Here is a 22,888-nt window from a genome sequence, read left to right on the forward strand (position 1 = left end):
TTTCTGTGTATAGCTACCAGTAGAATAAGAAATGACTTCAAATCCTTGGTTTGACTTCACTAGCTATGACATTTTTAAAAATCCCAATTAATGGCCCCTTGGGAGTATATAAAACTGAGCTCACTTATATCCTGATGTCTGCTACAGAAACAGAATCTGAGTTCACATGGTCCATCTTCTCTGGATGCATTATTTAAGATACAAAATGTTTCAACTCTCAAGCTGGGCATAGAGAGAATGTACTTCAATATGATGAAGGCCATACATGCCAAGCCCATAGCTAAGATACTCAACAGGGAAATGCTGAGAGCTCTTCCTCTAAAATCAGGAAGAAGACAAGGATGCCCACTTTCACCACTTGTATTGAACAGTGTTGGAAACACAGTAATCAGATGAGAAAAAGAAATACAAGTCATCCAAATTGCAAGGGAAAAAGTAAAACTGTCACTACTTGCAAATGACATGATGCTATATACAGAAAACCCTAAAGTCTCCACCAAAAAACTATTAGAACAAATAAGTTCAGTAAGGTTGCAGGATACATGATTAATATACAGAAGTATACAGAAATCTGTGGTTTTTCTATACACTAATAATGAACTATTAGAATTCAAGAAAACAACCATATTTACAACTGTATCAAAAGGAATAAAATGCCTAGGAATAAATTTAATCAAGGAGGTGAAAGACCTTATCCTCTGAAAACTGTAAAACACTCATGAAGGAAATTGAAGAGGATACAAAGAAATGGAAAGATATCCCATATTCATGGATTGGAGGAGTATTTTTTAAATGTACATATTAGATTGGATTTTATCACATCCAGACAAATTTTGTCACCAACTATTATGGGGAGGAAAGTTTTTTCTTCTACTCTTCTAGGTTCTTTCAGCTGGTTTAAGAATTAAATTGACAGAGGGGGAGGGTATAGCTCAAGTGCTAGAGCACATGCTTAGCATGCACAAGGTCGTGGGTTCAATCGCCAGTACCTCCTCTAAAAATAAATAAGTAAACCTAATTACCTCCCCCCTCAAAAAATAAGTAAAATAATTTTTTTTTAAAAGAGTTAAATTGACAGAAGAGATTAACAGGAGAAAAATCAAACAAAAGTTTAATACTGTAGGCACCTGGGAGAGACCCAGGAAAAGTGAGTAACTCACCAAAGTGGCCAAAAACCTCACCTTAAATACCATCTTCAGCAAAAGATACAAAAGATGTTGGGGGCAGTGTTTTGAGACTTCAAAGGGGAGGAAGGCAATTCATATGGAGATGGGAAAGCCAGCGTTTGGTAAACCAATGTTTGTGGGCCATGCACAGACAATGGGACACAGAGGAATTTCATCAAATCGCTAGGTTCCTCTTTGTCCACCACACCTAGTTCATGTAGTACTAGAGTTGTCTAGGAGATAGCTCCCTTCCTGGAACAGGTTCTCTGTATAAATGATTTTAGGCAGCTGAGGGGAATGTCAAAACTTCTTTCTGAGGTTTGGGGGTCTTGTTTGTTCTCAGTTTGAAATAATTCCCATGCCAAAGAGACATATTTTGGGATGGCAAATTTTGCTCCCCTAAACTTCCATATCTCCCCTCTGTTCTTCTAAGGGCCTAATCATCTTTTCTAAAAATTACTGACTTTTCTCTAAATGGCCTACATCCCTCAACTGAAGATGTTACATAAACTCTCAAATATCACCACTTTCGGGGGTAGTCACATTTTTTCCTGTGCACGTGATATTAAAAATTAAGAAATGTGTATACTTTCTCTCCTGTTAATCTGCCTGCCCTCAGTTTATTTCACAGACCCAGCCCTTGAACCTAGGATGGTAGAAGAAAAGTTTTTTCACCCCTACAACAGTACCATACAGAGTAGTTACACTGTCCTAAAAGTCCTCTGTGCTCTGCCTCTATAACTTTAAGAGTTTAAGGGAACTTGAGATTTTTTATTTTAAGATTGGCAGCCACTTCATCCTCCTAGAGACCCTCAATCCCAGCCAGGTATTCCAAATCTAGAATTGGCATGAGACTCCAATTCTAGACCCTCAAAAGCTCCTCACAGCATCTCCTAGCTGTCACCCAAGGACCCTCTCTCCATTTGGGCTTCCTATTTTTTCTTCCCCTTTTAAAGGCCCTTTGATCCTTTCATTCAGTTTTATGGTATGTCACCTGCAGGGTCCTGCTTCTTCCCGATCTGATAGCCAGTCCTTAGAAATGCAAAAGGACCCTTTTATATGGCAAAGGGGATAAAGGGAGGGAGAGAAAGAAGAGCCTTTTCATTCATCTGCCCTCAGGGTGCGCTATCCACAAGACAATGGGACCAGACTCCATCCTCCTAACTGGGAAGTCTCCAACCCTGGGAGAAGGAATCAAGAATCAGAAACAGGACTCCTGCTCTGGGTTGGTGGTGTCTGGGTGGGCAGGGGTCTCTGCCCTGCTGTGTGCCCTGACATTGCTTCCAGTGAGTGCTTCCTGCCTCTGTAGGCTCATGGTTGGAAAAGCCAGAGCAGCCCTGGTACATGGGGTCTTGCAAGGCTTTTAGAAAGAATTAGAAAGAGGGAAGCTGACAAACTGCAGAATGCCATGAAAACATCACAGTAGACACCTTCCCAAACACTTATTGAATGTAGGTGGGTCTCAGTTTCCACCCCATCACAACTGACCCCGTCTCATCTTTGTGGTTCACAACCAATTTGTGACCCGGTAGAAGAACTCCAGCTCTGGTCTGGCTGGTTTTTTCACTCCCTTGGGATTTTTCACCACTGTTTACAAGAGTTTTGCCCAGACCACACCACACCCAAGGTAAAAAGTACAAGCCATGCAGAAAGGTAAAACCATCTCACCCCCTGGGGAGAGTTCTGTTTTCCAAGCAACCTCCTGGACAAACTCTAGGGGCAGAGGAGAGGCCTGCATCTTTGACCAACTCCCCAAGGGGATTCTTCCGTAAACTGCAATCTGAATGCTGCAGGAGAGAAATTAAGGGCTTTAGAGCTGTTAAGAGGGATTATTTGGAAAACCATAGAATAGGGTGGATTCCGAAAGCGAGGAGAGTCCAGACCTTTCCTTTCTTCCAGCTCTGAGAGGGGGCTGAAAAGGGCAATTATTTCCTGCAGCAACAGCCAACTCTGGTGGAAGGAAGTGGATGGGCTGGGGAGGGAGGGAGAAGTTGGAAGTAGGCATGATTAACATCCCCTGCCTTGCCCCTCATCTCTTCCTCGCTTCCCCAGAGACTGGCACTGGGACCCACACAGCTGGAGAGGTGGGAGGCTGGGCAGGGGGACACTTTCAGTGCCCAGTTCTAGGGGTACCATTGTCAAGGAGACCCTAAAAGAAAAAGAATCCCAAGGGCAGCTTGAAAAGGAGGGGAGCTTCCTAGGGGCTTTGGGAAGCAAAATCAATATTGGGAAGGCGGTGATTGGCAGCAGGAAGCATTCAGTGCTGCATTTGGCTGCATTCCTATAAATACATTCTTCTCTCAGATCAGATATATGGCCATTAGAAGACCAGCTATTTAAAAAATAAACAGTATTAATAGTATTAATATTGTGAGTGTCAGAAGTGTTGAAAATTTTTTAGAACCCTTTCCTGAGTTGCCTAATGCCTGGAGAAGGAAAATAACAGTGTTTAGTAGACATAAATTACAGGATCAGTGCACGTAGCTATCAGTGCACATAGATGATGAGATAAGGCTTGTGAGCTGGTTTTGTTTTGGTCTTTCTAATTAGATGTTTGTGGTGTGTGAGTTTAATTTCGTGACCTTTTTTTTTTTTTTTTGAGCCTCTGACTCTTCCTGATTAAAAACAGACAAACAAAAAAACCAAACCTTTAAAAAGGTAGGAAGTGACATACACCCTTGATGGATCTGTTTTTATGATAAAATATTGGCTTAGTAAATTTAACTGAGAAAAGGAAACTGTCCAAGGCCGTGTTTCTGTCTTTTATGATTCCTTTATTCAACTGACTTTCATTGACTGCCTATGTGATCCAAGCCACTTGCTAGGATACAGAAGTCAGTGATGGTATTCCCTCCCCTCAAGGAAGTCATGGTCTCCTGGAAGAAATATAAAACCAAATGAAGAAAATGTATTGTGGAAAGAGTGCACCGTAGGCGTACAGAGACCACCTTGTATGTATGCAAACATATGTAAGACCACTTTTTAAAATTATAAAAGGTAGTACAGTGTGCTAATTGTCCAGCTCCTTGCTTTTTTTCTTTTTTTAATTGAATTTAATTTTTTAATTTTTTAAATTGAATTTAGTTGATTTGGGGGCTTGGTTTTTTTATTTATTTTTTACTGTACAATATACCCTGGTGATTATTCTATTGTAAGAAGAAAAAAGTGTTGTCTCCCTCTCCAGTTCTACAAGGATCAAGCCATTAGCCACTGCAGTGCCTCTTAGGGGAATTCAGAATAGAGAAAAGCCCCAAGATAGTTAAGATATATATCTAGGGAAATTTTTCAACCACCTCAGATTCTTGCATCTTCCCATACATAGAAAAGCACTAAAATTATTAACTTGAGATGTCTTTTCTTTGCAATGAGCAGCAATCTTTTTCTGCTAGACTACAGGTTTTTCTCAGCAAAAAAACTCATATATATCCTGGCTCCTCCCTTACCTCTTCAGAACCATTTTTCCTAGGCTATAGTCTTCTGCAAAAGACTGAATAAACTCAACCCACAGCCCTCACATCATCATGCAAGTTTTTTCCAAGTGGACACTACCTAGTAGCTGTGCATTTTAAATAGATCCTCTGGCCCTAGGTGAGTGGTGGGTGGGAGACAGTGGGACAGTGGGCCCTGAACCAGGGAGAAGAGTTAGAGACGGCAGGGCTGTTGCAGTATTTTCATAGTTCGGTGCCTGGTTGAGAGTGGGAGGCATTCGGGCTGGTGTTCCATCTAATGGAAATTTCACTGTCCCTCTTGCCATTTCTCTAGTGGAAAAGAAAACTGGTGACACTGCTAAGGCAAAACTGAGAAGCTACTTTATTTTTGCTGCACTATGGTGGGCTAAGCGCTGTGCTAGTGTTTAATAATTACTGTGGCAAATACAATTTCCTGTAAGGCTTAAGATCCAGGTGTGTAAGTCCAGAGGAAGACGTTCAGCATCTGTAATTCTGTTTTGCCATTCTTAGAAAAAAAAATGTAAGACCTTAAACATGGTCATGTCTAGCATTTCCCAACTGGTATTCAACTCTACAATTCTTTGTATCCCTTTGGTAACAACTTTGATTTTGGTAATGCAATCAATCAATAAATACTACAAAAAATAAATGATTGATTTAGAAGAGAGCATAAATTTGGGGGAGAATGCATCTCTTAACTTTAAATGTTCAAGTGCTTTGTCAATATGATTGATTCATAACGCTGGGGTCGTGACTATACAATTTACCCAGCAAAGGCTTGCCCTTTCTAATTGAAAGGATAGCCTCCCAGATCCTCATCTCTGCCAATAACGGCTGTGCAGCCCCCTGAATTTGATGAAGAGCTGTAGGCAGAGCTTCAGGTAACCAATGCTGGGCTCACTGTGCAAATAAAATGGAGCAGAGCTGGGAAAGCAAAGCTGGGCAAAGTAACGTGCTGGTAAATATTTAGCAAGCAGTTCTTCAAGGGGGACAATGCCCTGATGTGCAAGATTTGCCAACTTCTGTAGTGTAAACACTCCTCCCATGGCTGATAGGGTAACCAATTTGTTCCAGTTTGCCTGGAACTTTCCCTGTTTTAGTACTGAAAGTCCTGAATCCCACGACAATCTTCATGGCCCAGAAAACAGGGTGGTTGGTCACCCAAATGGCGGATTTCAAGCTCCCAACATGACATCACTGAACATTCCCACTGAACAGGAAAGAGAGGTGTACGTGGTACAAGCCTTGTAAGGAACCCCCTCCAGCACACACCTGCCTGAGGAGCTCCTGGCCCGTCAGAGGGGTACGAACATGGCCAGGTTGGGGTTCATGACATCTCTCCATTTACCACCACCTTGTATTCGTTTCCTGCCATAACTAAGAGCCACGAGCTGGGTGGCTTAAAATACAGACATTTACTGTCTTGTGGTTCTGGAAGCCAGAGTCCAACATCAAGGTGTAGGCAAGGCCACGTTCTTTTGATGGCTCTAGGGCAGAATCTGTTCCATGCCTTTCAGCTTCTAGAGTCATTCCATGGCTTGCAGCTGCGTAACTCCGGTCTCTACCTCTATTGTCATGTGACATTCTTCCCTCTACGTCTCTGTGTCCTCACATGGCCACCTTCCTACAAGGACACTAGTCATACTGGATCAGGTGTCCACCCTATTACTCCACTCTGATCTCATTTTGATTTAACGACCTCTGCGATGACTATTTCCAAATAAGTTCACACTCTGAGGTACTGGGGGTGAAGGCTTCAGTATATCTTTTGGGGGGACACACTTCAAAGTATAACAACCCTCTCCACCAATATCTCAACAACCCTAATCATTAGATCTTCACTCAGTGTTTCAGAAATATAGGCGCTCGAAAACTTCAATCTGTTTAAAGATTTTTGCCAAACACATGTGTAACTGAAGCAGTAAATAAATAAAATTTTGCCAATTGCATAATCTTCTAACTCAATTAAAAATGCTTTGTTAGAATTATTTCTGGGTGGTGAGAATTGGAGGTAAGTTTTAATTTTCTTTACCTGTACTTTCCCATATTGCATTTTTTTTCAAGTAGTTGTATCATTTTTACATTTTGACAATGATGGATCTAGATTTTTAGGGAAATGAAGAAAACCAGGTTACTACATTTGCACTGGGAGCCAAGCCAGTGGGACAGGAAGGGACAGAATAGGACTCATGTGAAAAAGAGGTAGAACACAGCCAGAGAAGTCACAGTGAGGCCAGGCATGGGGGGAAGTAAGCTCTGAAAGGGATCTAGAGGATCTCCATTCCAGCATCTCCCTAACTGAGTCCCACGAGTTCTACGGGAATAAAACAATTCTGTGGCCAAGGAAACCTGGGACACCCAGCACTTCTTTCCCTCTTGAAAAGTTACAACGCACATATCTGAGTCCTGCAGTACAGAAGCCTGTCCATCCCAGAATTTCCCAGACATCTGGATTCAGAACCCCTTTTCAGCAAAAAATATTACATCTATTAGAACTGGTGTTTTACTCTGGTCTAGTCCACCTCTCCCATTTTATAGATTAAAAAAATTGAGGCCAAGAGAAGTGAATCAAGGTCACACAACTAGTCAGAGGCAAAGCTGGGACAAAAACCCAGGATCTGTCCCCATATCCGCTGTTTCCTGCATTTCTTCCTGCTCAGGGTGGGTGAAGCTCTGTCGGCAACATTTGCGACGAGAGGAGCAGGACACCTGTCAGGATTTTGGAAAGAAGGAGTAAGGGTGTAGCCAGAGCAACAGAAGTGTGTTTGTTTGGAACAGCCATTGAGTTTGTTTTTGTTTGCTTGTTTGTTTTGTCATATCGTAATTCTCAAGTAACTTAAAATTTTTAAAAATGTATATTCTCTTAGTTGATAATCTAGAAATCAGCCAAATTTTGTGCATGAGAAACTACAGCCAACACATTGAGTGTCCACTTTATCTCCATCTAATCTTCCACTGGCCCCTGGTCAGGCTCTCCCACGAGAGAGATGATGGTGGTGACGTGACCAGATGATGGGGTTTCCTGTGAGTCAACAGGGATTTCTCCCCCAAAGACAAACACTGACAAAGCTCTGCTTTCCCCAGTTTCAGGATCCACTTACCAAAGGCCTTCTTGTTCCTGTGATGACACCAGTAAACCTCTGCCCCATGACTCCCTCGGAAATTCCGGGCCTAAGGGCTCATTCAGGTGAACACGGACAGGGCCGTCTCTTCTCTCCGCCAGTGACATCACACTTGGCACCATCGTGTTCTGACACAGCACAGCCACCAGCACCCACACCTAAAGCTGACAGACAACAGCCTCGATAGTGTCTATCTGCGGAGAGGGTAATGTGCTAGAAGTGTATGTGACAAGCAATCGGGACACACAGGCTGTGAGCACCTACTGTATACGCTGCCACACCACTCCTCTCAAAGTTGACAGTCTGGTCAGGAAGAGAGCCAGAGGACTTTGATCCGAAACCGAAAACAGTGCCTGATGCAGAGGCTTAAAATAAAATACCATATGAGCTCAAAGAAATGAGCAATTGCTTTTGATTTAGAGGAGTATGGGAAAAGAAGGCCTTAAAGGATTAGCACAGCTGTGGCAGTGGCGAGGGGACAGGGGTGCAAGGGGTCAGCTGAAGCGGGTGGGGGTGTTCTGCAGAGGGGAGAGGTTTGAGCAAAGGGGAGAGGTTTGGGGAGAGGTTTGAGCAGAGGGGAGCCCGGAAGAACGTGCATGTGGATAAAGTGAGGAGAAAAGTCTTGCTGGAGTGTGGAAAGCACAGTGTCAGGGAGGAAGGCAATTTCCTCTACCCTTCTAAATTTTTCTGGCTGGTCTGAGAATTAAATTGACATGAGGAAGATTAACAAGAGGAAACTCGAGCAAAAGTTTAATAACATGTATACATGGGAAAGACCCAGGAGAACTGAGTAACTCAACCAAATGGCCAAAGCCCTCACCTTAAGTATCATCTTCAGCTAAAGACAAAAGAGGATGTTGGGATAGTGGTTTGAGACTTCAAAGGGGAGGAAAGCAATGCACACGAAGATGGAAAAACAAATGTTTGGTAAACAAATGTTTGCTGGGCTGTGCAGAAACAATGGGACACAGAGTGGACTCTAATCTCTAGGCCCTGCTGAGTTTCCCCCACCACACCTAGCCCATATGCTTGCAGGTATCTCTAATCTATTCCAGGAACAGGCCCTTTATGGGAATTCCTTTAGGCAGTTAAGGGGAAAGTAAGAAGAAAAACTTCCTTAGTCTCCTGTTTCTCAAAAATAGCCTAAATTAACCCTCATGCCAAAGAGACACATTTGGGGGTGGCAAATTTTGCTCCCCAGCAACAGGGTGGAGAGGAGATGGAAAAAGGTATGTATGGGCTAGATGGTAGAGGCCGTGAATCTGTAGATAGGAGTTGAATTACACTCCTGTATTCCTGCTCCATGCAGTGATTTGGGGGAAGAGAGACATGCTTATAAATTATATGGTTTTATTAATTATTGCCCTGGAACTGTTACATTCAAAGAAATTAGGATGTCACACCATCTACTAAATTTGGACTTTCTACCACAGTTAGTGAAAAGCCACAGCTACTCCACTTCTGGGCATATATCTGGAGGGAATTCTAATGAGAAAAGATGCATGCACCCCAGTGTTCATAGCAGCACTATATACGATAGCCAAGACATGGAAGCAACCTAAATGTCCATCGACAGATGACTGGATAAAGAAGTTGTAGTATATTTACACAATGGGACTACTACTCAGTGATAAAAAAAGAATAAAACAATGCCATTTGTAGCGACACGGATGGACCTAGAGATCGTCATTCTAAGAGAAGTAAGCCAGGAAGAGAAAGAAAAATACCATACGGTATCATTCATATGTGGAATCTAAAAAAAAGGACACTATGAACTTATCTAGAAAACAGAAACAGACTTGCAGACTCAGTAAACAATCTTACCGTTACCGGGCAAAGGGGGTGGGAGGGGATAAATTTGGGAGATTGAGATTTACAAATGTTAGCCACTATATATAAAAATAGATTTTTAAGTTTCTTTTGTACAGCACAGGGAACTATGTCCAATATCTTGTAATAACCTTTAATGGAAAAAAATATGAAAACGAATATATGTATGCATATGTATGACTGGGACATTGTGCTGTATACCAGAAATTGACACATTGTAATTGACTGTACTTCCATTAAAAAAAACGCATAGCTGGTTTGGGAAATTTGTTGTTGTTATTCATGGTGTTGGTTTGCTTATGACCTAACATCTTTGTTAACTCTTATATGAGACTTTGGCCTGCAGAGAAACTAGGATTTTATTTCTCAGAGTTGATCTAGGTAACATTCTGTGGTTCACATTTAATTTTTTTCTTCTCTTTTTAGAAGCAGTATTTGTTTTTCTTCTAAACATACAGAATTAGGGGGTACAGGGATAATAAGAACAGATCGATGTTTTAAAAATAAAACCCAGGGTCAGTGTCTAGGCTGGACTGAATCAGAGGGAGAGAAACTAGAGGTGGGAATACGAGTCTCAGACTAACTTACTTGCGTGCTTTTATTCATTCATTCAGAAAATCTTTAGGAGTACCTACAACGTGCCAGGCACTGGTCTGAGCATCGCAAATAAAGGAGTGAAGGAAACAAATGAAGCCCCAGCTCTCCTGGATCTTCCTTTCATCTGGGGGAGTACTGAAATAGACTTACAGATCTACCTGTCAGGTATCGATGGTCTAAGAAGAAAAGAGAAGCAGGTGAGAAGGAGTGAGTGTGCTGAGAGGAACTCTTTCTTTTTCCTTTTTTTTTTTTATTGTGGTAAAATGTCCATAACATAGAATTTACCACATTAACCATTTTTAAGTTACGGTCCGGTGTCATTAAGTACATTCACGTTGTACAACCATCCATCTCCAGAACTTTCTGGGGGGAGCTCTTTTGGATGGAGTACTTGAAGGCTTCTCTAATACCCTAGTATCCGAGTAGAAGCCTGAATGAAGTGAGAGAGAACAAGCTTTGTGCAGAGCGTGGTTAGTGTGTTCCGCACCCTGCAAACAGTTAAGACCATGTCAATATCCCAGGTGAGAACTGATAGAAGGCTTCGTGTAGCTGAAACCTCGCCTCCAGAGCACAAAGGCCAAAGGACTTGGGAGTCACTTTTCTCCCGGAAGTAATTCATTTAGCAGAAATGCCAACCCAGGTCCATGAAAGGCAGACAATTCAGTGCTGAGCCCAAGCTCCTTAATCACGGAGAGGATCTTTGTATCTGTCCTGGGATCCTGCATCAAAGAGCATGTGGTGGTTGTGAATGCAAATTTATGAGGCTGTGAAGTCCACTGAGTTTCTGGCAGAACTTTCTTCTATCAGATATGAGCAAGGAGTCATGAGTTTCCTTTGGAATGTCCTTTAACTTGTTGGTACAAGTTTCCCCTGTGACAGGAGCAATTAGTCATACATTACTGAGTACATTCCATTTTTCTAGGTACAGAAGAAAAGAGACAGGCCTACACCTCCTCCTTTACTTGGTCAAGAGAAAACCTTTAGACCTTAATTGGTCCAGCTAATCTAATAATTTGTCACCCATGAAACCTTCATGTATTTTGCATCTCATTCCTCCTGCTGAATGAAAAATCCAAACCTTGATTTCTGACTTCCTGGGATATTTGCAAGATTAATTTGCTGTGGTAATACCATACAGAAGCCACAAAACCAAGCCCTGTGCTGCAGCTACATAAAGGAAATTAAAGCATACACAGAAGAAATCGAACGTGTTGCCCTCCTTTGAGTAGCTCGTTGAATTTGCTTTCCTTGGAAACTTGCAGGGGAAACTGTAGTTTGTCTGCCCAAGGTGCTTGTTTTCTTAACAATATGAAAAGCACTAAGAGGAAATAGAGTTGTTTTGCCTGTAAGGAGGAGCAGTCCTTATAAACAGAGGCAGAGCCAGTGCAAATTCACAATGTAAGAATTTGGGGATGTATATAACGGGTTTGAAAATTTTTCCTAGGGCTGATACAGCGTGCAGCCATTAGGGTTAGATGTATTGTGTATTCAGGCAGAGAAAGCAGAGACACTACAGTTTATAAAGAAGCTGCAAGTACAACGTGATGTATTGAATAACCCATCACTGACTACACATCTCCCTGAGGTTTCTTTTACAAGTTCACCGTCCCTTATCTGAAACTCTTGGGACACATGTTTTGGAATTCAGAGTTTTTCAGAAATATGCTACATGTACTATATTGTATTACATGATACTTCCAGCAGAGTCTGGGGGTGGCCCCATAATTAAGCCCGTGGATATATTCCCATTGAAATGTATGATTATTTGTACTACATAGAATAAATAAAGATCATAAATAGACTTACATCACCAGTTCAGGTTAGATTTTGCTGCCAAATATAGTTTGAGCACCAAACCTTTGGTTTTCAGAGACAAAATCTGAAATTTCAGAATTGCAGCTAAGGGTTTGTGGATTTATAGAATCTTCCTCTGTGTAATTTCACAAAGCGAGCAACTGCTTGAACCGAACTCATGAATCACTAGGATGCTATGAATCAAGAATCTGGGTCCAACTGAAGCAACTACATGTCCATCAACAGATGACTGGATAAAGATGTTGTGGTATATTTATACAATGCAATACTACTAAGCCACAAAAAAGAATAAAATAATGCCATTTGTAGCAACATGGATGGAACTGGAGATCCTCATTCTAAGTGAAGTAATCCAGAAAGAAAAAGAAAAATACCATATTATATCAGTAATATGTGGAATCTAAAAAAAAAGGAGTTCCAGTCAAGATGGCGGAGTAGTAGAAGCACAAGCACAAGCTCGCCTCTCCTTGTAACTACAACAAAACCACAACCATCGAAAAAAAGACCGGAACCTAGCAAAAAAGATCCTCTGCAACTGGAAACATTATAAGGGAACCACAGCAGGATGGTAGGAGGGGTGTGCTCGCGATATAATTGGGCCCCATACCCCTGAGGTGGACGAACCACCAGCTGAAGAATAGTTAAGTCACAGAGGCCGTCCCACAGGAATGAGAGCTCTAAGCCCCACATGAGGCTCCCCAGCTCAGGTCCCAGCATTGGGAAGAGAAGGAGACCCCAGGACATCTGGTTTTGAAGGCCATGGCAGGGTTGGCTCTGGGAGCCTCATGGGACTCGGGGAAATGAACACTCCATTCGCTTGAGAAACATACACGGAAACTCATGTGCACCAGGTCCAAGGGCAGAGGCAGTGACTTCACAGGAACCTGGGCCAGACCTGCCTGCTGGATTTGGAGGGTCTCCTGGGGACGTGGGGGATGGATGCGGCTCACTCGGGGGACAGAAAAGCTGGTAGCAGACAGACATTCTGAAAGTGTTCATCTACATGAGCTTCCCTGGAGGCTGACATCTTGATTGCATCATTAGCACCAAGACTTAGTCCCACCCAACAGCCTGTAGGGAAGCCTCAGGCCAAACAACCTACAGGGTGGGAACACAGCCCCACCCATCAGCAGACTTCCTAAGCCACAAAGGCCTCTAGACACAGCCCTATCCACCAGAGGTCCAGGACCAAGCTTCATCCAGCAGTGGGCAGGCACTGGCTCCTCTTGCCAGGAAACCTGCATAAGCCTCTAGTCCAGCCTCATCCACCAGGGGCAGATACTAGAAATAAGAAAACAACAATCCCAAAGCCTGTGGAAGGAATCCACAAACACATAGAAAGATAGATGATAGGAGGCAGCGAAGAAATATCTCCCAGGCCAAGGCACAAGATAAAATTCCAGAAGAAGAAATAAATGATGAGGAGATAGGTAATTTATCTGAGAAAGAGTTTAAAGTAATGATGGCCAAGATGTTCAGAGAACTCAAGAGGAGTATAGATGTGCATAGTGAAGTTTTTAGCAAAGAGATGGAAAACATAAATACCCAGGATTGAAGAACAAAATCACTGAAATGAACAATACACTAGAAGGAACCAAGAATAGACTAAATGAGGCAGAAGGACAGATCAGTGAGCTAGAAGACAGATTAGTGGAAATTACTACTTCAGAACAGAAAAAATAAAAACAAAAGGAATGAGGATGGTTTAAGAGAACTCTGCGACAACATGAAGCCCTCTAATATTCGCATCATAGGGGTCCCAGAAAGAGAAAAGAGAGAGAAAGGACCTGAGAAAAATTTTGGAGAGGTAATAACCAAAAACTTTCCCAACTTGGGAAAGGAAATAGTCACCCAAGTCCTGGAAGTGCAGAGAGTACCACACAGAATCAACCCAAAGAGGAACACACCAAGGCACATAGTCATCAAATTGACAACAATTAAGGATAAGGAGAAAATATTAAAACTAGCAAGAGAAAAGCAACAAATAAGATACAAGGGAACTCCCATAAGGTTATCAGCTGATTTTTCAGCAGAAACTCTACAGGCCAGAAGGGAGTGGCATGATATATTTAAAGTGATGCAAGGGGGAAACTTAAACCAAGAATACTCTATACATCAAGGCTCTCATTTAGACTTGATGGAGAAATCAAAAGCTTCACAGATAAACAAAAGCTAAAAGATTTCAGCACCACCAAGCCAGTTTTACAACAATTGTTAAAAGGACCTTCTCTAGTCATCAAACCATAAGAAAAGAGAACAAAAAGAAGAAAGAGAAAAAAAAAAAAAAAGACCTATAAAAGATTGCTTTGGCTGTTTGGGGTCTTTTGTGGTTCCTTATAAATTTTGGAATAGTTCTAGTTCTGTGAGGAACGTCGTGAGTATTTTGATGGGGGTTGCTCTGGATCTGTGGATTGCTTTGGGAAGTGTGGCCATTTTGATAGCGTTGATTCTTCCAATCCAAGAGCACAAGAAATCTTTCCATTTCTTTGTGTCATTTCGGGTTTCAGAGTATAGGTAACCTCCTTGTGAATTTTATTTCTAGGTATTTTGTTGTTTTTGATGTAATGGAAATAACTCTGCCAGTTATAAAATTCTGGTTCTTGAAGTGAAAAAAAAAAAAAGTAAATGAAGGACCGCAAATGGAAAAAATCCTTCTTTTTATGGGTGAGTTGTATTCCATTACATATATATATATGTATGTGTGTGTGTATATATATATATACACACTAAATGAAAGAAGCCAGTCTGAAAAGGCTACAAACCGTAAGATTCCAACTAAATGAAATTCTGGTAAATGCACAGCTACAGAAACAATAAAAAGATCATGGTTTCCAGGGATTTGGGGAGAGGGAGGGAGGGAGGGAGGAATGAATAGATGGAGCACAAGGGATTTTTAAGGCAATGAAATTATTCTGTATGATACTACAGTGGTGGCTACATGTCATTGTGCATTTATCAAAGCCCATAGAATGTACAACATCAAAAGCGAACCCTAATATAAACTATGGACTTTGGTTGATAATAATGTGTCCATGTTGGTTCATCGATTGTACCAAATATGCCACACTGATGAGGGATGTTGAGGGTAGGGGAGTATATATGTGTGGGTAGCGAGAGCTATGTGCGAACTCTGTATTTTCTGCTCAGTTCTTTTGTGAACTTGAAATTGCTCTAAAAGAATAAAGTCTATTAAAAAAAAAAAAGAAAGGAAAAAGAAGACACTAATGAATTTATCTACAAAATAGAAACAGACTCGCAGACTTGGTAAACAATCTTCTGGTTACCAGGGAAAGGGGTTGGGAGGAGATAAATCTGGGAGTTTGAGATTTGTAAATGTTAGCCACTAGATATAAAAAAACAGATTTCTTCTGTATAGCACAGGGAACTATATTCAATATTTTGTAATAACCCTTAATGAAAAAGAATATTTAATAAATGGAGAAAAAAAAAAAGACTATGGGTCTGGAAAGGAAGGAATTACTCAGCACCACATCCTTCCACACACAGTGGATCCACTTGCAATAGGAGGTCCTTTGTTGAGTGGCATTTGGTATGTATCAGTAGGACCTGAAAACACACAAGTGCATTGCAAGTACATGTGCACCCAGTGGACATCTGCAGGCTCACCAGAAGGCAGAAACCCAATGACTGATATCCAGCTAGGCAGGTGCAGGCAAGACAACCGATATCTCCCAAGTGTGTTTGAAAGGATCTTATTACCTAAGATCCTAAGGGGGTTGTTGCCTTGGGAACCATAGGTAAGGATAATTAACTCAGCTCTTCATTTTAGTGACTATTCAGTTCTAGATACACTTTCTTGCAGACATGGCTGCCTAATAATTGCCAGCCCTATACTCAGGACATATTTCCTCTCCTGGAAGGTTAACATGGCACCTGTGGCTGCTACATCCCTGAGCGTGAGCCTGGACCATGCTCTTCAAACAGGCCACACGCTGGATGGCCTCTGGCTTCTGTCTCCTGAGTTTCCGATTAGCAAACCGGAGGCAAAACAGCCTGGACAATGTGGGTCTTAGGATGGCTTGGAAACCAGGTGAGTAGCTTTCTGTCTGTTCCTCACTGTGGGTTTTTATTAGCAAAAGAACATATAGAAATTTCTTGACAGGAGCCTTGACTCATATGAAGTCAAGAAATTAATATTTTACTTTGGACTTATTATTCATATAGGAAATCACAGCTTGATGAGGAGACAATTTAATTTTTCAACTCAAGACGTATTATTTCTTGAGCATGTATTATGGGTCACTGTGCCAGGTGTAAGCTCTATCTGAGAAAGAGTTTAGAAACTATAGAGTATGTGTGTGCAGGTAAATGTGAGTGTGGAACTTGGAATAGCCTTAGGATCCAACTTTGACTAATGCGTTGTAAGTAGAAAAGTTTACTGGAAAGCTTAGAGGCATATTCAGCTGGCGTGGGCTTTGGCCTACACTATACCCTAGATGCATGAAGGTGGAGGAAACATCTTGGACTTTTAAGGATCAAAAACAGAGGCAAAGATGGCAGAACAGAAAGAATGGAAAAAGCTTGTTCCGTGTTGTTGTTTTCTCATCCCCTCTTTAAATCTTAGAGGTACTGGACCTACTCTGGACTGTCTGCCTCCAGATATTTTGTGATGTGAAATAAAATAAAAGCCTACCTTGTTTGGCCATTGTGGTTGAGATTCTGTTACAATATCCTCTAGAGTTTTTTCTCTGCATATATAGACATAAAAATTCTAACTCAAACAACAGTCTATGACGCAGGTAATATTTTCCCTATTTTTAAAAAGGAAAACAGGTTCAGGTAGGTCCAATGAGCTACCTCCGTCACACACCTGGAAAGTGACCACACGGGGATGTATGCCCAGGTCTGTGGGACTCCAATGCCCAATGCTCTTTCTCCTGTAGTATGTGCCTCTCTCCAGAGTTCTTGGACTGGCAGAGGAGGATACTCCTCCAAGTCTCATTTTGAAAGTACACATTGTGAAGGGAGGGTATAGCTCAGTGGTAGAATGCCTATTCAGCATGCAGGGGGTCCTGGGTCCAATCCCTAGTACCTCCATCAAAAAATAAATAAATAAACCGAATTACCTTCTCCCCACAAAATAATTTTTTTAAATAGAACACAGTTACACGACTTGAAGCAACATCATTAACACTGCACTTGTTAAAAAGAAAAATGAGTTAGCTCAGCTCCTCTTGCTTTTCCTAATACTTTTCCTTTTTGCAAAATTGTTTTCAATCCCTGTTCATCTGCATGCAGAGCTGCAGTTATTCCATACTACTACTTCTTATTCTGCTTTTTTCCGCTAACAATGGTATTCCTTCAGGTTTCTGTACATCTCACAATATTTTACAGTATTTTAAATTAAAAAATACCTAATACAATCTGTACAATGATGAAGGGGGAAGAAAAATCATCTGTGTTATCACTACCCCAAATAAAACACAAAGTTTGCCTTTTTGGCTTATTTCGTTCCTATCCTTTTGCCTACGCATTTCATTTTTGCATTGGGGTAATCATAGCATGTGAATTTTGTGTACTGTCATTTACACTGAGTATTGTTAGCCCACAAGCTCCATGAAGACAAAACCATCTTCACTTTTTGTTTATCACTGCATCATTTGTGCTTAACGCAGTAAAGCTGGATCAGTAAATATTTGTTGACTGAATAAATACTGCCTCATACTCCTCATACATATATATGTATATATATATCCACATAAAATTTCTTTTAGTGGATATGCTTTAATTTATTTAACTTTCCCCTAATTATTGGGTATTTCCATTTTGTCAATCTTTTTCTCTTATGAATAATGTGTAGATGAAAAGTTTTGTGCATATACTTTTCTCTGCATTTGTACTACTTATCTAAAGATAGCAGCCCTAGGGTAAAATCACAGGGTTAATGATTTTTTACAAGTCTTTTTGCATTTTCTGAAAACACTTTAAAAACAGCTGGAGCAGTTTGCAAAGGCAGTAGCAATGTAGCAGTGTCACCACACCCTCACCTGTGCAGGTTTTGTTATGTTTTTAAATTGTTGCTATTGACTTAAGCTGAAGAATCCCTTAATCAATTAACATTCTTACATAACCTCAGTTTAGTCTCACAGGCATCCCAAAGAAATACTTATTAAAATGTTAGCTCATTGTTTGGTCATGTCCCTAATACCCTAGCTATTACCCATAATAAGCCCACATGCAATTCAACTGTTATCTCAGCCTCTAACTTCTATGATTGACCAATGCATGTAGATACCAGTTATAATTATTACAGAACTATTATTTTATTGTCTGGAGCTTTTTAAGCATCATAGTAAGAAAGATGATTTTTACATGAGACACTGTAAGTAATCATATCCTTGTTTTTCTATTAAGTTGTTCAATGGGTTTATCTCTATCTATATTTATATATATTTCCATCTCTAACTTTCTCCCTGGAAATCCCAGCACCAGGGAAAGTATGCTTTTCATGCATATTTAAAATTAATATTCACCAGAGGCTTAACTAAAGCTAGAGTGATCTTTGGACTAACAAGTGATTAACACAAAGTACTATATCTTTATGAGCTGTTTGTCAAAGTCCAAATAACTAGCATTGTTGAGTGCCAGAACACTGGCAGCGTGCCACTTATTTGAACTGAAATTTTCTTAGAAAAACTTTCCAAAGCTTTGGCCATAGGAACAATGAATCTGGAGGTAATCCCTGACTTGAAATAGAAAGTTATAAATTGAATGACTTAAGTCCAAAGTAAAGTGGACCATGAAGGGTGTTAAAGGGGATGGAAGTAACCTTTAACCTGGTGATTGCTGAGCATGGCTCTAGTCTCTCTGCTCAACACCGTGACTGACAGCTACACATCGCAGGGTGTTTACCTGTCCCATTTCTCTTCTGCTCAGGGAGAAGGTGGGGCTGCTGTCTGCTGTGGCCCCTGGGAAGAGGGACCTGGCACAGGAGCAACCGTGCTCTCAGGTGTGGCTAGAGATGAGGCCAGGGTGAGGAGTGTGGAAGGAGTACTTAGCAGCCCCTTGACGTATGCAATCATGGCCTGCTTGTTTCTGGGAGCTGCAACTGGCCACATTCACTCTTCACCCAGCACCAAGGCCCCATGACCATGATCTCCCACCAAGTCCCCCTCCAGACAGACACGTTCCATCCTACTAGGATCACTGCAACTGCCAGCCAACAACACCTGGCAGATCTTCTAGTCCACCTCATGCATTCATTTTACTTTTGCTTTTAATTAAATTCAAAACAGTACCTCAAAAGTACAGGTCTGTCTTCACCATGATTCCCTCTTCCCCCTAAATCACGGCCTCTCCCACTCACTTCTCCGGTTAACCACCGTTGCCAAGATGCTGAGCAACCTTCCAGCCCTTTTCCTCTTCATTTGCATATAGATGTGCATGCATCTATTGCATAAATAGGTTCATAACATGTGTATTGTCCTGCCACTTGCCTTTTTCTTTTTTTTTTTTTTTTTAAGCAATGTGTCTTGACAAACTTTGCATTTTGGTTCATTCAGATTCGTTCACTGCCTTTAACGAATGGAGAACATTCCTCTGAGTTGGTCAGCAGAAATAGCTTAAAAAGTTGTGATGTGACACTCAAATCAGACAAAGCCAAGAAAGCCATCCAGAATTCAATTCAATCCCTCTCCCTCAATTTTTATACAGGAAAAATTTCAAACTTACAAAATAGTGGAAAGACTAGGACAGTGAATACACGCATACACTCCACTAGATTCAACAATTGTTACCACTTTAATTGGCTATTATTTTAATCTCTGCTAGAGTTGTGTGGTTCTAAGTTGAGCTGTATATGAAAAAAAGCAGGATTCATTAAATCCCAAGGTCTTAAAAATTAGGGAGAAAAGACATTTACAAACTGTAAGAGCCAAGGAAATATAAAATCTCAAGTGACTGACTGGGGTAGAAGGTGCAGACTTCTGAATAGAAGAATTAGTAACCTAGGGATGTGGGTTAGAAGGCCACCTCTTCGTGAAATTATGGAGTGATTAGCATAAGCACAAATGAGGTTTAGTGCATTTCACCCAGATGCATTTCTCTGGTAGCTATGACGGCAACTTCAAATACATTTAGACAATACCCCCCAAGACACGGGATGATGCATATATTTCCTTGACGGGTAAAAAGAAGAATCACTCTTGTCTACAAATTCTGATCATACAATGGTCTGAAATTCTTTCCTCAAAGTTCACAAAGAAACGAATCATCAGTCTAGAGGATGGGCATCTTTTCATGCAAAGGAAATTTTTTATATCAAATATAGAAATGGAATATTATACAGAAATAAAATTGGATGAAATATAGCTATACTCAACAACCAGAAGAAATCTTAGAAATATAATTTGCAGTGAAAAGAGCTGGTTGCAGAAGACTACATACATTCTATTCTTATAAAGCTCAAAAACTAATGAATCCAAACAATATATTGTTTAGGAAGATGGACATGTCTTGGTAAAAAAAAAAATTATGAATGCATAATTTAGGATAGTGACTACCTTGAAATGGATGGAGAAGGGTGGGGGTTAGGACCTAGAAGCACGTCACATCATCAAAAGCACTGGTAATGTTCTGTTGATTAATAGTGGGGTTGGATTCATGTATTCACTTTATCATATGCTCCCAAGTTACTTGTATTATTTTGTATATATCAAAATTACATAATAAGATCTTGTAAGTGAAAACAGAAGCTAAACTTACAAAATAGAAAAATAGAAAGTGTAAAGTTAAACCCTAAAGAACAACTAGGGTTTGGAATTTGTAACTTTAATTAATTGAATATTCATTTTGGAACCAAAGCAAGCCTCTGAAGAGTCCATACAAAAAAACCATCCTGAAAGGCACCAAAATACATTTAGCACACTGTCCAGATGTACCATTATTTATCCAGCCATTTTTTTAGTGACACCTAATCTTAAATTTTTGCTACTCCAACACACAGGAATAAGCATTCTTAACTATACTGCCTTCAAATATGTGTGTTAAGTATTTGCAAGGAAAGGGTAGATACCTAGAAATGGAGTTGCTGGGTCAAAGAGTGAGGAGACTGAAGTTGAGATGCAGGGAAGTTAAATATAAACTCACAAAGGGGTGAGGGGTAGGGAATTGGAGGAAGGTGGTCAAAAGGTAAACTTCCAGTTACATAATCATAAGATAAAAATTATAAGCTAAATAACTATGAGGGATGTAATGTACAACATGATAACTACAGCTAACACTGCTGTATGATATACAGCAAAGTTGTTAGAAGGGTAACTACTAAGAGTTCTCATCACAGGGTTTTTTTTTTCGTTTGTTTTCCTTTTATTGTATCTGTGTGAGATAATGGATATTAGCTGAATGCATTGTGGCAATCATTTCACAGTATGTGTGAATCAAACGTCATGCTGTATGCCTTAAACTTATGCAGTGATGTATGTGAATTATTTCTGAATACAATCAGGAAAAAAATGGAAAACTCAGAATCACACAGGCAGAAGGTAGCAAAGTCAAGACTAGAAACAAGGCTTTCTGGGGCTCAATGGTGCACCAGTTGCCTGTAAAGAAAACACCTGTCTTATCAAGGCAAGTGGCCCACTTTAGACTGTGATTTGACGCCTTCCCAATCCTGTCTGTCCAGCCTGCAGGTAAAGCACAGTATTGATTTCAGAACCTCAGGACACAGAAAACAAGAGCTCCCTGTCACAAGAGGCAGAATAGGGCTTTGTCTCCCGGAAAGGCAAGATGGTTTCTACGGGACTGCCTTGGGGCCAGTGGCAGAAAGGGAACCTCTGCTGAGCTCCAAGTGAGAACCCAGAGTTCTTGCCCCGTTTTTCAGAGTACAGCCCCTGTGACCCATGGAGGTGTCTCTTTATTTCTAAGAGCAGATTTTGCAATGTTTAGTCTTCAGAGTGGAAGTATTTCTTAGTTACTGAAAATGCCCTTTTGCTGATTACATGAAATCACAGACAAAGGCATACATACAGCCTGTCCTCAGAATGAAACGAGGGGGTGGGGAAAAACAAACGCCAGCTACCAGCTGTGCCAGCCAGAGTCCTTCCTACCTGAACACATTCAAAGAAAATCCAAATTCCAAGTCTTCTTCTCTGAAATGTTCATTTCAGATACAAAAAGAAATTAAACAGATGTTTTATTTTGTATGCACATGCATACATATACATATATATAAAAGAAATATGCCACTCAAACATATGTAGTAGCAACACCAACTCGATATCGTTGATTTGATCAGTGATGCATGATTAAAATATTTAAAATTTTTTCCTAAATTTTTCCCAACTTAGGGACTATCAGGTGTCCCCAAATATCTCATCATGTTTTAGTGGTTGGTTGGTTTGAATTGGGACCCAAACAAGAAACACATGTTGTATTTCATCAATATCACTTAAGTCTTTTAATCTATAAGTTTCTTCCCCCATCACTTTTAATGCCTCGCTACTCTTTGAGGAGACTGGGTCATTTGTTTTTTTGGGTTTCTCACATTCTGGGTTTTGTTGATCATGCTCTCTAGTAGTATTAACATATTCCTCTGTTTCCGTAGTTCCTATAAACTAGTTGGATCTAGAAGCTTGATCAGATTCAGGTTTGCTCTTTTTTGGCAAGAACGTGTCATTCACAATGTTGTGTATTTCTATCAGATTGCACATAATATCTGGTGATCTTTTTTTTGTGTTATTAGTGGCCATCGAGGATCGCTGCCTTTATCCGTTATTTTATTAGGGTCTTGGAAAATGCTGATATTCAAATTTTGTCTTTCCTTATTTGCTAAAATAATTTCCTCATCAACTATTTAGTTATCCTGACACACTGCTTGTACATTTGTTAGCCTGGGTTTCCCAGGAAGCAGAGTCTTGAGACACGTGCTTTATTGAAGGTACAGTCCTAG

The 22,888-nt window shown here is 40.7% G+C and overlaps 1 long non-coding RNA gene across 4 annotated transcripts in view; it reads right to left on the reverse strand.

Annotated features, from left to right (window-relative positions):
• LOC123612121 (uncharacterized) overlaps positions 1-22,888 on the reverse strand; it is a 133,113-nt gene that overhangs the window by 106,256 nt on the left and 3,969 nt on the right. The window contains exons 1-2 of one of the 4 annotated variants that reach the window (XR_012506369.1): positions 8,002-10,990; positions 7,717-7,901 (exon numbers count right to left, since the gene is read on the reverse strand). The exons of 2 other annotated variants lie outside the window; for them this stretch is intronic. This is a non-coding gene — a long non-coding RNA (uncharacterized LOC123612121). Of the gene's footprint in view, positions 1-7,716; positions 7,902-8,001; positions 10,991-22,888 lie in introns of those variants that run through there. One more of the 4 variants, XR_012506370.1, reaches the window with a different exon arrangement.

The sequence above is a fragment of the Camelus bactrianus genome, chromosome 4 (genome assembly GCF_048773025.1).
Source record: "Camelus bactrianus isolate YW-2024 breed Bactrian camel chromosome 4, ASM4877302v1, whole genome shotgun sequence".
Taxonomy (NCBI): Eukaryota; Metazoa; Chordata; class Mammalia; order Artiodactyla; family Camelidae; genus Camelus; species Camelus bactrianus.